The sequence below is a fragment of the Hylobates moloch genome, unplaced genomic scaffold (genome assembly GCF_009828535.3).
Source record: "Hylobates moloch isolate HMO894 unplaced genomic scaffold, HMol_V3 SCAFFOLD_20, whole genome shotgun sequence".
In the NCBI taxonomy this organism is placed as follows: domain Eukaryota; kingdom Metazoa; phylum Chordata; class Mammalia; order Primates; family Hylobatidae; genus Hylobates; species Hylobates moloch.
Window position 1 is genome coordinate 8408648 of NW_026652295.1, and position 19196 is coordinate 8427843.

Sequence of the window (19196 nt, forward strand, 5' to 3'; positions counted from 1 at the left end):
CACCCAGGCTGGAGTGCAGTGGCGCGATCTCGGCTGGCTGCAAGCTCCGCCTCCCGGGGTTCTCGCCATTCTCCTTCCTCAGCCTCTCCGAGTAGCTGGGACTACAGGCGCCCACCAACACGCCCGGCTTATTTTTTGTATTTTTAGTAGAGACGGGGTTTCACCGTAGTCTCGATCTCCTGACCTCGTGATCCGCCCGCCTCGGCCTCCCAAAGTGCTGGTATTACAAGCGTGAGCCACCGCGCCCAGCCCAAGTTCAATATTTTAAGATCACAGCTTTCCACAATTTAAGTTTACATAGTTGTAAAATATTTAGATATAGATTCAGATACATCCGGCCTAGATCTTGTTGACTGTGACCTCTGAAATACAATTACTAGCTGTATTCTTTAGAATGTTATAATTTGCACTTGTTCAACTTCGATGCATACCTTTCATATTTGAAGTAATCCTTAATTCTGAAGGAGCATTAAAAAATAATCCTACAGTCTGTCAGACTTTGAGCCTAACTAGTTCAAAGTAGCAGTAATTTGAAATGCAAAACCTACTAAATTCTGATACTGAGAAAACATCATTAATTCATACATTCATTCAGTCAGTTGTCCATGTGGACTTGATATGTTCTAAATAAATATATGCTGAATGGAAGAATGAATGAATGAATAAACTTCTATGTATCTAGTGCATAGCTCTCATATGTGAAATGGTCACTAACTCTGAGTGAACATTAAACAAAAACATTCTAGTTGCTGGCGATCATGTAGTAAGCATGACAGATTGTTTCTTACCCTCATGGAGCTTACATTCTAATGATGAAATTTCATCAAAAATATTCATTTCAAACCAAACACCAAGGCAATTGGGCAAATATTCTTTTCTTATTTTCTTTTAGAACTCTCATAGTTTTCTTTTCTTTTTACCAGGAACACGCTGCAGATGGCTTGAGATTAGTATCTGCGCAGGTGCCATTCTCACAGTGTGTGCTGTGAGAATGTTGCAGACGTGTGCTGCTACTCTGGCACTCATACTTGTCCAGGCTGTTTCTTAGGGGGTCATCTTGCCTGTGAGATCAGAAAAAGGGATTTCTAGTTAGTATTAAGAAGTTGAAACCAAAGTAGAAAATATTCATCCATTGCTTTCCCCAAACCATTCTCCTGCCTAGAAATGTCAACAACTTAACCACATGCAAATGCCCATTTGTGGACAAATGTGTACAAAAGACATTTGGGGTTCCTCTCTTTGAGACTAGATGAAAGCTGACCATATAGATAGGGAAGAAAACAGTTTTTCTCTGTAGCATCATATTGCTGCTTTGTATATTTTCTGATAGAGTAGCTTCAGGTCCTCTGGCTGCTTTATTGAAATCATATTTGACTTTTCTAACAAGGAAATTTGGTGTGCAAAACTCTAGTTAGAGATTTCAGTGACTTGTATCACCAAGAGAAGGACCCTCAGCATGTAGTGGAGGTCCAGGCTTCAGACATGTGAGGCACACTGAGGAGTAGCTTTATTTGCAAGAGGTATTAGGAAGCTTCCTAACAAAGTTCACCTTCAGGATGGGAGAAATCAAAGCACAGACCATAGATCCAAGAAAAATGGCTTCTGATCAGAAAGGGTGATCTGAGATTAGGGGAAGATGTGTCATCAATATCATCCGCTGGTCCAGCCCTGTGAAATCACACCCGAGTGGTAGAGAAATATCTATGAAAAAAATAGTAAAACAGAAACGAATGTTTCTGTCTGGCAGAAAGGCAGCTGCATGGCTGTCAGGGCCATGTAGAGGGAACATCACAGGTACATGGTGGCAGCGGGATGTCCCCAGGTAGCAGAAAGTCATAGGTGGCTCATCAGAGGCCCTAAAGAACTAGCCCCCTACTTGTAGGTGCAGGGGCTGTGGTAGGAGTGGCTGTAGATAGTTTCCGGTTACACAAGGTTGGTGTGGGGACAGCATGACCACAAGAAAAACCTGGGTTGACAGCCCCAGGGAGCTGGAACAGAATGTTAACAATAGTAGCCAGTATTTGAGTGCTGCCCATGTGCTCGAAAATGTTCTAGGCGATTTACCTTTATTGCCTCCTATAATTCCCAAAATGACCTCGAGTTAGGTCTTTCTAGTATTCCTATTTTATAGACAAAGCAGTGGAGCCACAGAGAGGTTAAGTAACTTACCCAATGTCACAGAGCAAAAAAGTGGCAGAGCCACAGTTTTAATCTGGGTTGAAGAGGAAAATAGATAATGCATATTCCTAGGATTTGATAAATGTTTGAGGTGAGGGAGAATGAGAGGCTCTCCTTTGAAAGAAGCATCAGGGGGTACTGAAACAGAGTAGACGAGTGTGAAAGCTGGTGGGGTTTTTGTTGTTGTTGTTTTTAGTCCTAAGTTAGTGGCATGAAAGCAATGCCCTAGAAGGGATGGAGCAGCAAGTGCTCTACCCACATGGAAGTCTTTGGGACCTGCACTTCAATGAGCACCAAGAGGAAAAGGAGAGAAGAACAAACACGTCTGAAGCACCTACTGAGTGTCAGGCACTGGCCCAGGTGTGTGCCATGGGCCATTTTCATCTCTATTTCATAGTTTAGGGAACAAACTCAGAGAAGCTAAGCAAATTTCCCAAGTTCCCACAGCTGTAAATTTGCAGAAACGGGATTCGAATGCAGGTCTGACAAAATCCGAAAGTCATACTTTTCTCAGAAGCGCATTGCTTCTTCCCAAGACACATACTAACGGGGAAAGGGAGGGTGTGGGTCAGGTACTATGCTTATCACCTGGCTGACAAAATCATCTGTATACCAAACCCTCGTGAAATGCAGTTTACCTCTATAACAAGCGTCCACATGTACCCCCGAACCTAAAAGTTTAAAAAATTTTAAGATAAAAACATGAAATTATCCATAGAACATATTAAATTGGAATTTCACTTGAATCAAACATTGCTCAGGACACAATTTATTGAGATTTTATTCCTCTATTTATTATATAATTACAAGGATTGAAAATCATGAGCAGTGTTTCAAAGCATTCGTCTATTAACCAGAAGGTTTTAACCAAATGCATCTCTGCTGCTTCTAATCAGGCCAAGGGCAAAGGTTAAACAAGTTAACTTGCCCATATGCTTAGGAAGCACTTTGAAAACAAGACCGTAACTTTTTTTTTTTTTTTAATTATACTTTAGGTTTTAGGGTACATGTGCACAATGTGCAGGTTTGTTACATATGTATCCATGTGCCGTGTTGGTTTGCTGCACCCGTTAACTCGTCATTTAGAATTAGGTATATCTCCTAATGCTGTCCCTCCCCCCTCCCCTCAACCCACAACAGTCCCCGGAGTGTGATGTTCCCCTTCCTGTGTCCATGAGTTCTCATTGTTCAATTCCCACCTATGAGTGAGAACATGCGGTGTTTGGTTTTTTGTCCTTGCGATAGTTTACTGAGAATGATGTTTTCCAGTCTCATCCATGTCCCTGTTGCCCAGGCTGGAGTGTAATGGTGTGATCCCAGCTCACTGCAACCTCCGCCTCCCAGGTTCAAGCAATTCTCCTGCCTCAGCCTCCTGAGTAGCTGGGATTACAGGCATGAGCCACCATGCCCAGCTAATTTTTGTATTTTTGTAGAGACAGGGTTTCACCATGTAGGCCAGGCTGGTCTCGAACTCCTGACCTCAGGTGATCCACCTGCCTCGGCCTCCCAAAGTGTTGGGATTACAGGAGTGAGCCACAGTGCCCGGCCAACCATAACTATTCTGTAGACACTGGTATAGTTAGTCAAAACCACTCATGCACAAAGCATACTATCAGATTCACTCACAGTGATTTTCCTAAATGTTTATATTAATTAAATGGCCTGATGCTGCCATAAAATGTTTCTCTTCTGCTGTCTTTCTTAGCCCACATACCATGCTAAATGTCAGCTAGGAGAGCTCAGAGGGCAGTCCCTGATTTTAATGAGTTGTATTCTGAAAATAGTTTAGAAATGGAATTCATGGTTTCAGAAAATACTTGTTATAAACATAGGTGACTGTGAAGCTAGTTCACTTAATTTATCTGACAGATTAAGTGAGCATAGCAGAAGGAGTCTGAGGGAGTTGAGAAGGTAAGTTTGGTGTCATGAGAACAGGGTTTTGACTCTCTGAGAGAGGGAACGTCACCTGTCTTTCCTAAATCATACATTATAAGCCTCATTTGTGAGTCACGGGAGTATTAGCTACCCCTTGCTAGCTCTTTCGTGTGCCAGATACAGTTCTAAATCTTCTCTGTTTTCATTCATTCTGCAACCGCACCAGACCAATCTGGTTCAATTTTTATGTAACAAAGTTGTGAATTGTCTTTCAGCTGCCATGGACCCCTAATTGAAGGTCGTATAACCTCAGCCTGCCCAAATGAACCAAGCACACAACCACAGGGGGACCCCAAGTGTTCCGGTGGGAGAGCTGGAAGAGCGGGGACCAATGTGAGAAGTGGACACCATGTGGCAGGATCCAGGATAGAATCAGATTGAGCCCTGGGGTCACCCCATGGCAGGATCCAGTTGGATCATGCTTCCTGGCATCACCTACTGCAACATCCAATCAGATCACACCTTATTACCCTACGCTTATAAAACCCCACCCAGCCCCCAGCCCGAGGATACAGATTTGAGTATTTCCTCCTGTTTCCTTACTAGTCGATTTGTAATAAAGCTTTTTTTGTTTGTTTGTTTGTTTCTAAAGTTGGTGCCGTGGTATTGGCCTCTACGAGCATTGGGTAGGAAGCTCATTGATTGCTTCGTAACAACTCCAGCAACAATTTTCTGAGGTAAGGACTATAATTGTTCCCATTTTACCAAAGAGAAAGAGGAGACATAGAGAGGTTAAGGGATTTTCCCAAGGTCACACAGCTGGTAAACGGAATCAATTCGACCGACATCAGGAGAGGAACGTATTCAACGGCCAGACACCCTGAAACTTGCAGCTCTTAGCACATTGTAACCACCCTCAATGAAAGGAAAAGGCAAGATTAGGAAACATCTCTCTGTGATGATCCAGAAGTCTATCTGAATAGGCGCTGGAGTTGCAACAGGTTTACTGTTCAATGCTAAGAGTTTCTAAGAGACTTCAAATGGTAAGGTAGTAACACCCACAGGAGAAAGCCACAGAAGTGTAAGTCTTCATGGTGATCTTCGGCCTACGAAGATCGTAAACACTCGGCCATACATTGCTGGGCACAAATGTACTATGGCATCATGACTTTGTAATAGAGTTCTGTAAACATATGTTAAATGTTCTGTTTTTCTTCCCTCCACTAGAACTTTAAGGCTACCCTTTCCTATTACATTCCTATAAAAACTCAAAGCTAGATTCTTATCTTTCACCAGGGAGACTTTCGGGTATACAAATAATAGTCACAGCCATGTGTGTTTGATTTATTGCTCAGGCCGTGGTAGCGTTGTATATGGCCATTGGTGTTCAAGGTGTAAGTGTTGCATGCTTCCTAGTGGGACTATTATATTTTGAGTACACTTCTTGCGATTCTTTTTTTTTCTTCTTTTCTATATTTAATCTCAGATTATACCATAAAAGTAACCAGCTGCAGAAACGGAAGACGTCCAAAGCCCTATGGAGTGGATAACCTGAAAAGGCCGCTAGGATCTTTTTAGTCTCAGTGGAGCAAGGCCAGAGGGCAGTGTTAGGTATGGTGTATGCTGACCAGAGTGCTCTCCTTTTACTTTACACGAGTCCGTCCTGTGATGTGGAGTACGCAGTGTGCTGAAATGGGAGAAGCTGTCTTTTTTGTAGGTCTTATGTGTGAGCGAGCCGGCTTTGCTTAATTACAAAAACGTGATGATGCCAGAGATCTGATAAACTATCGAGAGATTGAAAATCAGGTTTTGGGCATATCTATTTCCTGTGATGCCTTTAATTCCGTCGGAGCAACATGGTATAGATAGGTTAATCTGGAAATGCCTCTAGGCAAATTCAGTCCTTTTCTTAGTTTCTTCCAAATACCAGGATCATTTCATACCCATGGATTATTTGTGCAATACTTTTCCTCGGTAAGTTAGTTAATGAAAGTAAAACCTCTGGAGAAACTACACTTATATCTGGTTTCTATATTGATCCATTTAATATCTTTTTCCTCTCCTTTTTGGGAACTTAATCCAGTAGATGGTGTTTTTGTCTGTGACAGCGTGGTTAAAATAAATCTCAATTTGAGGGGAGGGCATCTCTACAGTAACGACTTGTGTGATTTAGAAGTGGCATCAAACATTCTGTCTCTGTTCCTCTATTTGCAAAAAGGATCATTCTTGTGGCCCTTGTAGGAAAGAGGGCAATGCATTATACATCCATGATAAAATGTACTCGCCCAGTGCCTCCCTGTTTCTCCACTGAGTCTATTTATTCATTCTTTCAATAAATATTTTTTTGTATTCCGATTATGTACCAAGCCCTGTGCTAGGTACTGAAGGTATAGCATTCTGTATGTCACAGAGTTTCTATTTTTTTAGGTAAGATAGACAGATACATAGAGCAAATAATAAAGTGTTAGGTGTCTTTGTAGGAAAGGCACAGGGGACCTTAGAAGCACGTGGTGGAATTCCATTTAGCAACATAGAAAAGGAAGGGTGGTAAGAAATGAGGCTGGAGAGGGTCTGAAATGCTATGGCTGGGGGAAGACGTCAAAGAGCGGAACAGGCGAGAGGGGCTTAATCACATGTACAGTTTAGAATGCTACCTCTGGGTGCAATGCGGAGAATGGTCGGGAGGAGACGGATAGCTTTAGGGTGCTTAATAATGTTTTTTGTTGAATAGTATACCCTTCAAAGCCTAAAAACATCAAATCCTACTAATCCCCACATAAGAATCATTGGAAATGGATTCTTAGCCTACTTCATTTTTTATAACCTTTTTAGGAAGAGCCTATTGTAGGGTTTTTATAATATCCATGATGGCAATAAGAAAAGATTCTCAAGTGAGAATCACTCTTCCATAAGCTTATCTAGAATTATTTTTTATCATTATCATTATCATCATCATCATCATCTAGCATAGATAGTCCCATAAATAGGAGAATTGCCTTTTGGAGAAGATCAGCCTTGGTGACACAATGCTCAGCAAGTTTAGTTATACATGTATATGTGTGTGTGTATATATATATATATATATATATAAAACTGAGTAACTTTCTACATCTGTCTAGATAGCTAGCTATTACATAATACACCGATGACTACTAATAAAATCCTGAGATTTAAAATAGAAGCTCTAGGACAGTTTCATATATATATATATTCGTTCATCAGCTTACAACATAATGGACTAAGAACTTTCTAAACAAAGGAACACATTTATGGAATTTAAATATTCTACTTACTTGTTTGACATAACTATTTTACATGTATAAAGTCTGTGAGGTATTAGGAAACATGAAAATTATTTAATATAACATCACCAGATGGATGAATACCTCTATAACAGCCATAATAAGAGGTCATCCCACTTTTCTGTACATACCTAGTGATGTAAAATGTGCCATCTCTCTTGAAAGCTGGATCTATTTTCAGGCAAAATAATTATCAGGCAGTCCTTTCTTACAATGAGCCAGTATCTTCCTTTCCACAATGTTCTCCTGCTTCGTTTTCTTTTTGCCCTCCAAGAGTCTCAGAGAATGAAACAAATCTCTCTTTCACCTGACAATGCTTCAGATATTCAGAGGCAGCTATTATAGTCTAGTCTTTTTCCATCACTTATTAAACATCCTCAAAATTTTTAACTGTTACTTGGAATTTTGTTTGTTAAAGACCTGTTGAATCCCCACATCCAGACCTGAACACAATGCTGCTGACCAGGACAGGGCAGAGTTACCAGCCACCTTCATTAACTTTCAAATAACAAAAGAAGTTTGGTTCTTCATCTTCTCTAACAAATGTGCAGAAGAAGGTGGGCATTTGATTGACAGGTATCTTTACAACCTTTTGTGATTGCCTTTTGATTTTTGACTAAGATTTGCATTGAAAGTGTATATGATAAAATATATACAGAAAAGAAATGAAATCAGAACATCAGGCTTTCATTAAAAATATACAAATTATTGCTCAAATTAAAGAGTTTCTCATTGGAGCTTTTTTCTTTTAGGTTATTAAATGGAAAATAGAAAAATGTGAAATGTACCTCACTTTAAAAGAAAAATTTAAGACACTTTAACAGAGTTCAATTGAGCAAAGAATAATTCGTGAATTGGGCAGCCCATGAACCAGCCAGAATAGGTTGAGAGTGACTTCAGTGCTGCTCAACCGTTGGAGATGATTTATGGACACAAAAAAAAGATGCACAGAAAATGGAAGTGAGGTACAGAAATAGCTGGATCGGTTATAGCTCCACGTTTGTCTTATTTGAAAAGGGCTGACCAGCTGGCTGCTCGTAATTGGTTGAAAATCTGTAATTGGCACAAGAGTATGTCACAGTCTGTTTACACATCCAGTTATTTTACACTTCACTATGTACAAAAAACCTTTAGGAAGAACTTAAAATATGTAAGAAGGCAGCTTTAGGCTAAACTTAATTTAACATTCATGAAGTAAGAATTTTATACTTATTTTTTGCTACAGTTTTGCTATTTCATATTTCATCTCTGAATATATTGTTATCATTTTAATTTAATTCATGTGGGAATCAGCAGTTTTAAAAACATTAACTTTGTTTTATCCAGAACACAGTTGAATTCATTTCTCAAGTTAAGATGGGTGTTTGAAACTCTGAGTTGTAGTATGTCTAACCCAGCAAACCAGCCTTAGTAATTTTAAATGCAGTGATAGAGTTCCTTGCTGTTCCTAAACTCACGGCTGAGTATTTGTTTTTTAATTGTCTTTTTCATTTATTTCTTCATCCTCTTTCAGGGCATTCTTTCACTTTCAGGATTTCTCAACCTCTTGCTTAATTGTTTCAAATTACATTCTAGTAAATGCAGCACAAATCTAACTTAATGGAAGCAAGAAAGCTCTTCATCTTATCTCACCTTTGGGAATGCAATGTCCTGCTGTCTTTCTGGTTTATACCTAACTTCTACAAAGCAGAACAAAGGGAAGGGGGATTAATCAGGGAGGATATCTATAATAGACCTAGAGGTAGAAAAGTAAATGTGCAAAGAACGTTTATGTTCATTAGGTAAATTAGTAGTAAGAAAATAGATTTATTAAATTATATAATCATATGTTTTAGGGGTTTTGTACACAGAATGTGGCAAAATTATACACAGACCAGTTGTAAAAAATAAATAGATAACACTATCTACAGTATCTTTTCACAAATATATGTATTTGTGAATATATATAAAAATATAAAAAGGCATTTTCATGTCTATTTTTGTCATTTGTTTTGTGTTTCCACTCAGCTTTTGAAAGGCTATGTTATTAATTGCAAATACAATCACTCCCCATACAAAGAAGCTTCATGTTAGTTACATGAGTTTGAAACAGCTCCCCCATCCCTTTTAAATTTCCATTTTCTTCTATTCATCCTTGAGCATCCTTCTTAAAGAATATATAGTTTTACTCTTTGCACTTACTCATTAAGATTTAAGAGTGATGGAGTTTCATATTTCTTATTGTTAAAAAAAAGAATAAAAATCTGTTTATATCCAGGCTTAGGAAGTTATAGGGGAATGTAAAATTTATTTATACAAACAAACAATATCATATGGATTACATATTAGCATCATGTACCCTTGATACGATATATTGAAAGACACATCACTTCTGTTGCATTCTTGCCAAAAACGCATAGTCTTAATGTGACCATCAGTTAAACCCAACTGGACAGACATTCTACAAAAGAGCAGATCAGTGGTCTCCAAAACACTCTGTTAAGGTCATAGAAAACAATGAAAGACTAAGAAAATATCTGGAGGAGACTAAGGAACTGTGGCAACTAAATGTAGTGTGAGATTGTGAGATCCTGGATGGGATCCTGGGACTGAAAAAAGACAATCGAGGAAAAAGTAGCGAGATTAGAATAAAGTCTGTAGTTCAGAGAATAGTGTAGTACCCATGTTAAGTGCTTGGTTTCACTAATTATTTTCATGGTTATAGAGAAGGCTGACATCAGGGAAAGCTGGATAAAGGTATAGGAGAACTCTCTTTTACGGGTTGTAGTACAGGTACCAGTTTCACAACTTATTTATAACTCTAAATTTATAAAATAAAATATTTAAAATATTAAATAAAATGTATTTGAAAGAGAATAAAATAAAATATTTTAAAACTATAGTCGTCCTCGCTGAGAATTCTGTAGGGGCATGCTAGTACAGTACACATTCGTTTTTCCTCTTTATTTTATTCAGATTTGAAGTTTGTGTTTATTTCATATTAATAGACAGTAGCATCCAATCCTAACTTAAATTTAAAAGGGAGCTTAAAACCAAGCAATTTAATCTCTTTATAAACCATGACACTCATCTGAAAATAATGCATATAGATGAGAAAACATTGCATAGTCGGCCCATGGAAGGCCCAGGGACCCTTACACTCAATGTAGTTCTTTTCCATACCACCCTGACTCCAGACTCAAGAGTGTCACTAGCAGCATTTCTGATTTTATGATCTACCATAGGTATTTTTAAATGACAAAGGATGGCTTTAAATGATTTAAGACCTACTTCACGCCCATGATCTACTCAGAGCCAGTTTCGCTGTTTTGTTTTGTTTCATTTTCCATAAATGTGTTTCCTGCGCTTGTGTTGCTAAATGAAATTCAAAACTAGTGATACACAAATAGATTTATCAAAGGCAAACGTCATTTCATTTATTAGTGGTCACCAGTGGCCCATAAACAAAGTACAATCTATTGAATAAAACGGATTGCGTTTTTGATTCTATTGATTGTTTCTTTGAATTTTCTGAGGATAATTTAGTAACAAAAGCCTTTCTCCACTATTACTTCTAATACATGTATTTACTCACGTATTTTTCTTTTGCTTACACAGAGAAAATGAAATAATTAAAGCAGTTTTTCAATGTTTCTGCAATTCGTACTTAGATCTTATGAGGGAAACCTGTGAATCAGTTATTTCTTTGCACATATACTGTGCATGTGTGTGTTTTTCTTCTTCAACTTGAAAGGACAGGGCTTTTGTCTCTTCTACAGAATTGAAAGCAAAAACTCAAAGATCCTTAATGCTTCTGGTGTGGATCTGAACCACCAATGACTAAGCTGCTAAGTAGCAAGACTACCCATATCATAGTAGTTTCATATTATATTTAAATAGCCATGTTCTTTTTTTTTTTTTTTTTTTTTTTTTTGACAGAGTCTCACTCTGTCGCCCAGGCTGGAGTGCAGTGGTGTGGTCTTGGCTCACTGCAACCTCCACGTCCTGGGTTCAAGTGATTCTCTGGCCTCAATCTCCTGAGTAGCTGGGACTACAGGTGCATGCCACCACGCCTGCCTAATTTTTTGTGTTTTTAGTAGAGACAGGATTTCACCGTGTTAGCCAGGGTGGTCTCCATCTCCTGACCTCGTGATCCACCCGCCTCGGCCTCCCAAAGTGCTGGGATTGCAGGTGTGAGCCACTGCTCCCAACCAATTAGCCATGTTCTTTAACATTTAATGTCTTGCTAATGTTAACAGCCATGTCTACAGTCTTGAACTGAAGTGAGAAGGAAGCAGTGGTTATTTATTAGTCATGGCTGTTAACAAAATGTAAAGACGTAATTCCTCTCCTTGAGCCTTATTGATTAAGTATTATTTTTGCAACTTTTGAATCTGTAAGTTTTGAAATCAAAAGACTAGAAACAAAACAAAAAGAAAATGCTCCAAGTCTTGAAATGAACACAATTTGGAAAGGGGTGAGTAGCCCTTGGGACATTCAGAGGGTGTATTAATTCGTTTTCATGCTGCTGATGAAGACATACCTGAGACTGGGCAATTTACAAAAGAAAGAGGTTTAATGGACTTACAGTTCCACATGGCTGAGGAGGTCTCACAATCATGGAGGGAGGCAAGGAGGAGAGAGTCATGTCTTACAAGGATGACAGCAAGCAAAGAGAAAGAGCTTGTGCAGGAAAACTCCCATTTTTTAAAACCATCAGATTTCATGAGAATCATTCACTATCAGGAGAACAGTGCAGGAAAGACCCATTCAATAGTTCAATCACCTCCCACTGGGTTTCTCCCACAACATATGGGAATTGTGGGAACTGCAGTTCAAGATGATATTTGGGTAGGGACACAGCCAAACCATATCAGGAGATATTGGCAGATCCTTTGACCTCCTCCTGACTCCCCCTTGAGCACAGTGTCAGAAATTCTAGCAGCTGCACATGGGCCTCAGGCCAGCAGGTCTTTTCTGAAGAACATGGTTACATCAGAGATGTGCCCCAAGGACTCATGTCCTCAAAACACCCAGTTTGTTGATAGATTGGTAGCTGTAATGGTGACCAGGCACAATTCCTTGCCTACATTTTCTATTAATTTAAAGGGATACTATTTTTTGTTTGTTCTCTTTGTCTTCTTTCTTGGAGAGGCTAACTTTTTTCCCCTCATTTTCAAAAAATAATAGGACAACACATGACATTCACCTTACTGGACAATATAATGAACTTCAGGAGATAAATTATTTGCTGGTCAGGATTTCCTGGATGGCACAAATTCAGTTTTATATTTAAATTTGAGAAGAAAAACAATAATTCTCAGTATCCATTATTCAGAAAACAAGTAAAGTCATCTTACAAACATAACGATTAACTCAGCAAAGAAAAGCCTGAGAGGTACTCAGATACTTCATAGTTGAAGTGGTGGATAATCCTATAATTGCTACTTCTCAGAAGAGCTCTGTGTGTATGTGGAAAAAAGGCATTATTTAAATCATGGAACATTACCCATCAAAGCTCCTTCTGTCAATGATGTTTAGTTGCTTTAAAACATATATTTTTTAAATAAGACTTGGGACAGAGATTTCAGCCAAGGCTATGAAGGAAGGAAAGAAAAATAAACCCTCTATAATTCCAAATTCATTCTTTTCTATCACAAAAAAAGTAGCTTTATGAACAATGGCCCTTTGTGATGAGTTCTGATGCAAGAGAGACATAACAGGAGGTCACTGTAATGCATCACCTCTGTCTCTTCATCGTTTTCTCTGCCTCCTTGCATTGTCTCTGTCTCTTCATCATTTTCTCTGCCTCCTGTATGGGCCTCTTTTCATGGATCTGCCTCATGGCCAAAAACAAACACGTAAAGAGCAAATTCTATTAATATTAAGCCATTCTCCTCCTTAAGATCCCTCCGCACTATATATTTAATTTAAGGCTCTTAATATGAAATATAAGCCATTGACTAAATATCTTCTCTAATTTCCCACATTGTTTCCTTCAGTCTTGGTGCTCTATTAATCCAAATTTACACTGTTGCTCTTTGAACCCGCCATTTTTTTTCCACACTGCTGTGAACTGGGCATGCTTTTCACTCTCTCTGGATTCCATTTCTCCCCCAACACATACATATATTTTTCTACTACCTTTTAATTTGGCTGACATGTACTGATGAGCCATCCCTGAACCCTCATGGGTTCTTCAGTGTCCCTAGTGCATTTATACCAAAGCCCTTACACTAAAGAGTAAGAATTACCTGCTGAATCAAAATCACCCCTTGAGGCTGAGGGCCCTTCCAGGGCAAAGACATCTTATCCACATTTTTTAACAACCCAGACACAGCAAACACTTAATGAATGAAATGAATCTTTCCAGTTATAATATCTCCTTTCTTACTCTTTATTAACTCAAAGTCAGTCCTTTGAACCCCAGGAATTTTTAGAAATGGAATAATTTTTACTATATTTATATTCTAGGGTTGCCCCCAAAACTCTTGGGATATTACTTACGTGATCTCTATGATGGTCTTTTAGGCCGTAATTACATTTAGGAACTAATTTATATAAGGCTTATTGTCACAGCAAACTTTAATTTTTCCATTAAGACTATAGGTTCTTAGCCCATCAGGCATCTCTGGTATTTGTAAAACTCCCAAAGTTGCTTACCTGAATTTTGGGGTAGATGCATTTTCTGGAAAGAGAGCCAACAGCTTTCTTGAGGTAGCCCAAGTATTTTGGAAAGAAAACAGGAAAAAGAAGAGTGAAATTACTGAATAGGAATGAAGGGCATATGTTTAGGAAATGCAGGAAGGAAAGGAGAAAGTATGTTTTAAAAGTGTAAAATGATATTGAAAAAAGGAAATGGATAGGGCCACGGACAAATCTTGCTAATCAAACTTTGTCTAGGGCTAACTTACATGCTGGATGATGTTAGCCTCTCTTTTGGGGAACACACAATGTCTGAGTATAAATATATTCCTCTTTTTCTCACTAGAGTGAGAAAGACTAATAAAAAAAGGATATGAAACTTAGAAGCTCAATCTCTTGGCCAATATTTTTTTCTAAGTCACAATATTAATTGGGTATTATGAAGAGAGAGATACGGGATATCCGTAACATACTCACATTTGATCAAAATGATCAATGGGCAAAATTATCTCTAGCAGAAAGATATTTTATTTAAAATGAGCTGAAATTAAAATATAAATAGCTTTGTTTTCCCTGTCAGGCAAAATGTTTACAGTCAGGATAGAGACAAAATTTTGTAGTCTCCCAGTCACGCGACCATGCTGTCTACAAGCCCTTCGGGTGTGACCGGTGAAGATGCGCACTCTGGGAATCCTGATCTCAGATCTGATGGATATTTTTGCTGTGGAAGAACCAGTTATAGGATTTCAATTTCCAGAGAAAAGGGGAGAAGTGAAAAAAATTCAAGATTCATCTTAATTAATCTTTATTAATTACAAAACAAAGTGAATATAAATGAAGGGCAATTTCAACTCACTATTGGAAAAAAAAGTCAACAGATTTCCAAGATTCCAACTTTAAGAAAGAAAAGCACAACATTTGCAAATAAAAGGCAAAGCATTTACTCAGCCGCAAAGGTGCACTGCCTGGCTGGTTTGCGGATGTTCACCGTCCCTCCGTTTGGTTGAATGCAGGTTGAAGACTTCTGACCACAGGATTTAATTTAGTAGATTCACATATGTGTCAGTCATCCAAGTCAGGAGGACATGTGGAAGTATTTTTAGCAAACATTCCCATGGTGAGCACTTTAATTTGTTGTCTTGTCTTGTAGAAGATCAAGAACGGCAGCATGTATTTGTGAACATTCCAATTTTACATGCATTTTTAGTACAACATGTTTCATAAAAACCTTGCTGAGTGGTTATATCTTTATTTATTTATTTTTTTTTGAGATGACGTTTCATTCTTGTTGCCATGGCACGATCTCGGCTCACCACAACCTCCGCCTCCCGGGTTCAAGCGATTCTCCTGCCTCAGCCTCTCGAGTAGCTGGGATTACAGGCGCACGCCCCCACAACACCTGGCTAATTCTGTATTTTTAGTAGAGATGGGGTTTCTCCATGTTGGTCCAGCTGGTCTCAAACTCCCGACCTCAAGTGATCCTCCCTCCTTGGGAGTAGTTATATCTTGTTAGTGATGGTCTTTCATCTCAAATCCCTGGAGGGTTCTTTATTCTGGAACAGAGCATGTAGGCACCCCTGGGTACTATTTAGGAGAAATGACTGCATGATCATCTGCTTCCATGTCAGTTCAAGTTAAAATATTTTATGGCACTGTCAAAATTTGGTCAATAGCAAATAATTTATAGTCTATTGCAATAACAAGTAAGCATTTGTCAATAACAATGCAAAGAATAGGTTATCCTCACTGAGTTTCTGTGTGGGTGAAGCTAAATCAAATGTCTACAAAGAGAAGAAGAGAAGAGGATATTCTAGGATTAAATCTGGTTATGGCAGGCATTTGATATCTCCATCAATGGGAAGACTCATGCTTTCAAATAACAGAGAGAGAGCTTTGAGGAATGAAGAAAAATAAGTATCTGAGTGAAGATTTTCTCAAATAGGGCATGGGAGATTTTTAAGAATCCTCAAGGAGAGAATGTATTTGAAATATCTTACTAAATAATTTAATATTTATTCTACACATAGATGCTTCACACTGAGGTTATCTTTACAGTGTTAATTTTTATGAAAACTGTAACATTTTTGCGTTCCTAATTGTTGAGAATAAAGGAGCATTTTGCAAAGACTCAGAAGCTCTAAGTTTGCTCTCCATGCATGTTGTTACTGCTTTGATCTCCTCACCTTGTGATGGTCCAGAAAGAAAACTTTTGCACCTCAGCCACAGCAGGACTGTGAGAAATGGATAGGATATTTACATGCTCCTTGCCTCTAAATGTCAAATGCATTAGGCAGTACTAGCTTCTGAGACTCAACAAAGCACCCCAAAGCACTAATGCCCTGAAGTATGATCAGGTCATAAAGTCAGAGAGTTAGAATGACATTTGGGACCATCTAATCCCACACATCTTCCTAAAATAAAATGCTTCACATAAATCCCTGTGCTCACACAGCACACAGCCTCCACGAGTGGTACTGTCTTCTCTCTGGGGAAGATAGTCTCATTAGAATCCCTAATGCAACACTTGGCCAATGTGCTAAGTATTGGAAAGATCTTCTTTCTCTCGGTGCTGGTTCTGAGCGTAATTACATCTATCTACTGTTCTCCTTTGCCGCCCTTCAAGAAAGCTATAATCTCTTCCTGAAATTTCCTTGTAGTTCTCTTTATAATGACTCTTTATTTAGTGTGGTTTCCATCACTTTGTTATCTTGCTGACCCTTCTCTGAACATGATTCTGTTTTTGTCTGGTACCTCTTTGCATCTGGAGCCTCAGCTTCCAAATGAATTTTGACCTTTGATAGCTAAGGGCCATTACCTTTATTTAGCCAAGCATTGTAATTATCTTAGTACAACATAAATTTGCCTTATCTTGTAATTAGCTATAAATGGCATAGACTTATGTGGTGCTAGTGATGTGGATCTAGAAAGAGTGAGCCAGCTCTCTATTTTTTTAAACAAAGACTGGAACGTGGGGCATGTTGTCAGCACGGGAGCTCTAGAATATAGACATTGGCACAAACTCCATTAGGAGAAGCAGAGCTCATGGGTCAACTTGAACCTGGGAACAATGCAGAGCTATTGTAGAAAAAATGGAGCATGGCCTTGAGTCTAGCTGGCAAAAATCTTCATTGATTAAGTATATGATATTCACAACAACAATCAATTGCCATTCTTTTACTCTGTGTTAAGAGTTTACAAACTTGTTTTGAATCCTATCCTATAACTGATCCAAAAAGTAGCTATTATTAGCCTTCTTTTCCAAATAACAAAAGTGGAGCTCAGTGTAGCTAAGCACATGGACCAGGTCATAGTTAGGTGATGGTGAAGCTGGAACACAGAGGGGATGACCTGACTACAGGGTACATGCTGATAAGTGAAGTGCACCAAGCCTGTTACATATGGCTTCCTCGCCTTGGGATTAATCCAGTGTTCTGGAGGCATCCCTGAGTATGAAAATAGAGCTCAGTGGCCCAAAGGTGGTTACAAGGATAGATTATAAAGAGTTGGGACTGGTGGACCCTAAAATTTACCACTGACCTGGAAGATAGTTTACTATCGTACTAGTCAGGGTGAGATTACTGGATGGAGAGGATGACAGCAGGGCCCTGGAGCAAGAAAAGCTATTGTATCACCGTTTGCTCCCAATCTGCCAACGACTTAGAATGTTGGTTTCAGTAAAGAAGTTTAGGTTAGCATCAAACATAAATTGGAAAATAAAATTATGTCAAAGGAAAGTCTCTACCCACACAAAAGGAATAAAAAAATACAAACACTTTTAAAAAATACAATCGCTGCCGAGCGCAGTGGCTCACGCCTGTAATCCCAGCACTTTGGGAGGCCGAGGTGGGCAGATCACGAGGTCAGGAGATCGAGACCATCCTGGCTAACACAGTGAAACCCCGTCTCTGCTAAAAAAAATACAAAAAATTAAATTAGCCCGGCCTGGTGGTGGATGCCTGTAGTCCCAGCTATTTGGGAGGCTGAGGCAGGATAATGGCGTGAACCAGGGAGGCGGAGCTTGCAGTGAGCCAAGATTGCGCCACTGCACTCCAGCCTGGGCGACAGAGCAAGACTCTATCTCAAAAAAATATATAAATATATATATGTGTGTGTGTATATATATGTATATATATGTGTGTATATGTGTGTATATGTGTGTATATGTGTGTATATATGTGTGTATATATGTGTGTATATATGTGTATATATGTGTGTGTATATATATGTGTATATATGTATATAATTGCTGAAACGTGACAACTCACCAGCCACTTTTTAAGCATATCCATTAGAATTATTATTGCTATTATTCAAGCCAGCAGTTACTATGTATCTCCTGTTGTTCTAAGTGCTTTTCACATATTAATTTATTTAGTGCTTGTAATATATGAAGTGAGTACCATTATTATCTTCATGTAAAATATGGGTACACTGAGGCACAGATAGGTGAAGCAGCTTGTCAAATAATGAGTCACAAGCTGGCACTTGGATCCAGGTGTCTTTAGAACCTCCCTTTTTTATTCATCCCTCCGTTATGGACTCTCCTCTATTCTGTGTGGTAATACTATTCAATCTCCTGAGAGATATTCCTTTGGGAAAATGCTTCTGTGAGACACCAAGATAGGCCACCACTAAACTCTGGAGCTCAGCCCCACCCTGTCACCATATTCGTAGATATTTGAGTCCCTGGGTTCAATGTCGGAAGTTTGTCTAAGGATATGCCCTTTGGTTGGTTTGAGCCAGGCTGTTAATTATTCCTACAGGGGTAGAAAAACCTTGGTTTGGGGCTTATTGTTTTAAATCCCTAATGCAACATGTTATTTCCACTATTTAATAATATTTTAGTAAAAATAATTTTTTACTCATTTTTTCTAGTCTTTTCTTCATGAAAAAAACAACAGATGCCTAAATGGTCTTGCATATCCCTCTGAGAAGTATATTCTGTGGCAGTCACCAATGTTACAGATTTAAAAATTTTCATTGGCTTGGCTTCAACTTCCATTAAGAAAAAAAAAAATTTCCCTGAAGTAATTTATCCACTTATTTGGATGAATTATTTCAGGGGAAGTTTTTCTTTTTACATTTTTTATTATGTAAAGATTATTTTAAAGGATTATTATGGTGACATAATAATAATATTTCAGAGGAAAACGGCAGGTAACTAGTTTTGACTTTGGCCCCTTCACTATTTTCTTTCCTCCTTGTCTCTGCCTGGGC

At 38.7% G+C, this 19196-nt stretch overlaps 1 long non-coding RNA gene across 1 annotated transcript in view; it reads left to right on the forward strand.

Annotated features, from left to right (window-relative positions):
* The window catches only part of LOC131382083 (uncharacterized), a 335812-nt gene extending 331413 nt beyond the window's left edge, over positions 1-4399 (forward strand). Inside the window, exon 5 of the long non-coding RNA XR_009211255.1 lies at positions 4329-4399. This is a non-coding gene — a long non-coding RNA (uncharacterized LOC131382083). The remainder of the gene's footprint in view (positions 1-4328) is intronic.
* The last annotated feature ends 14797 nt before the right edge of the window (positions 4400-19196 follow it).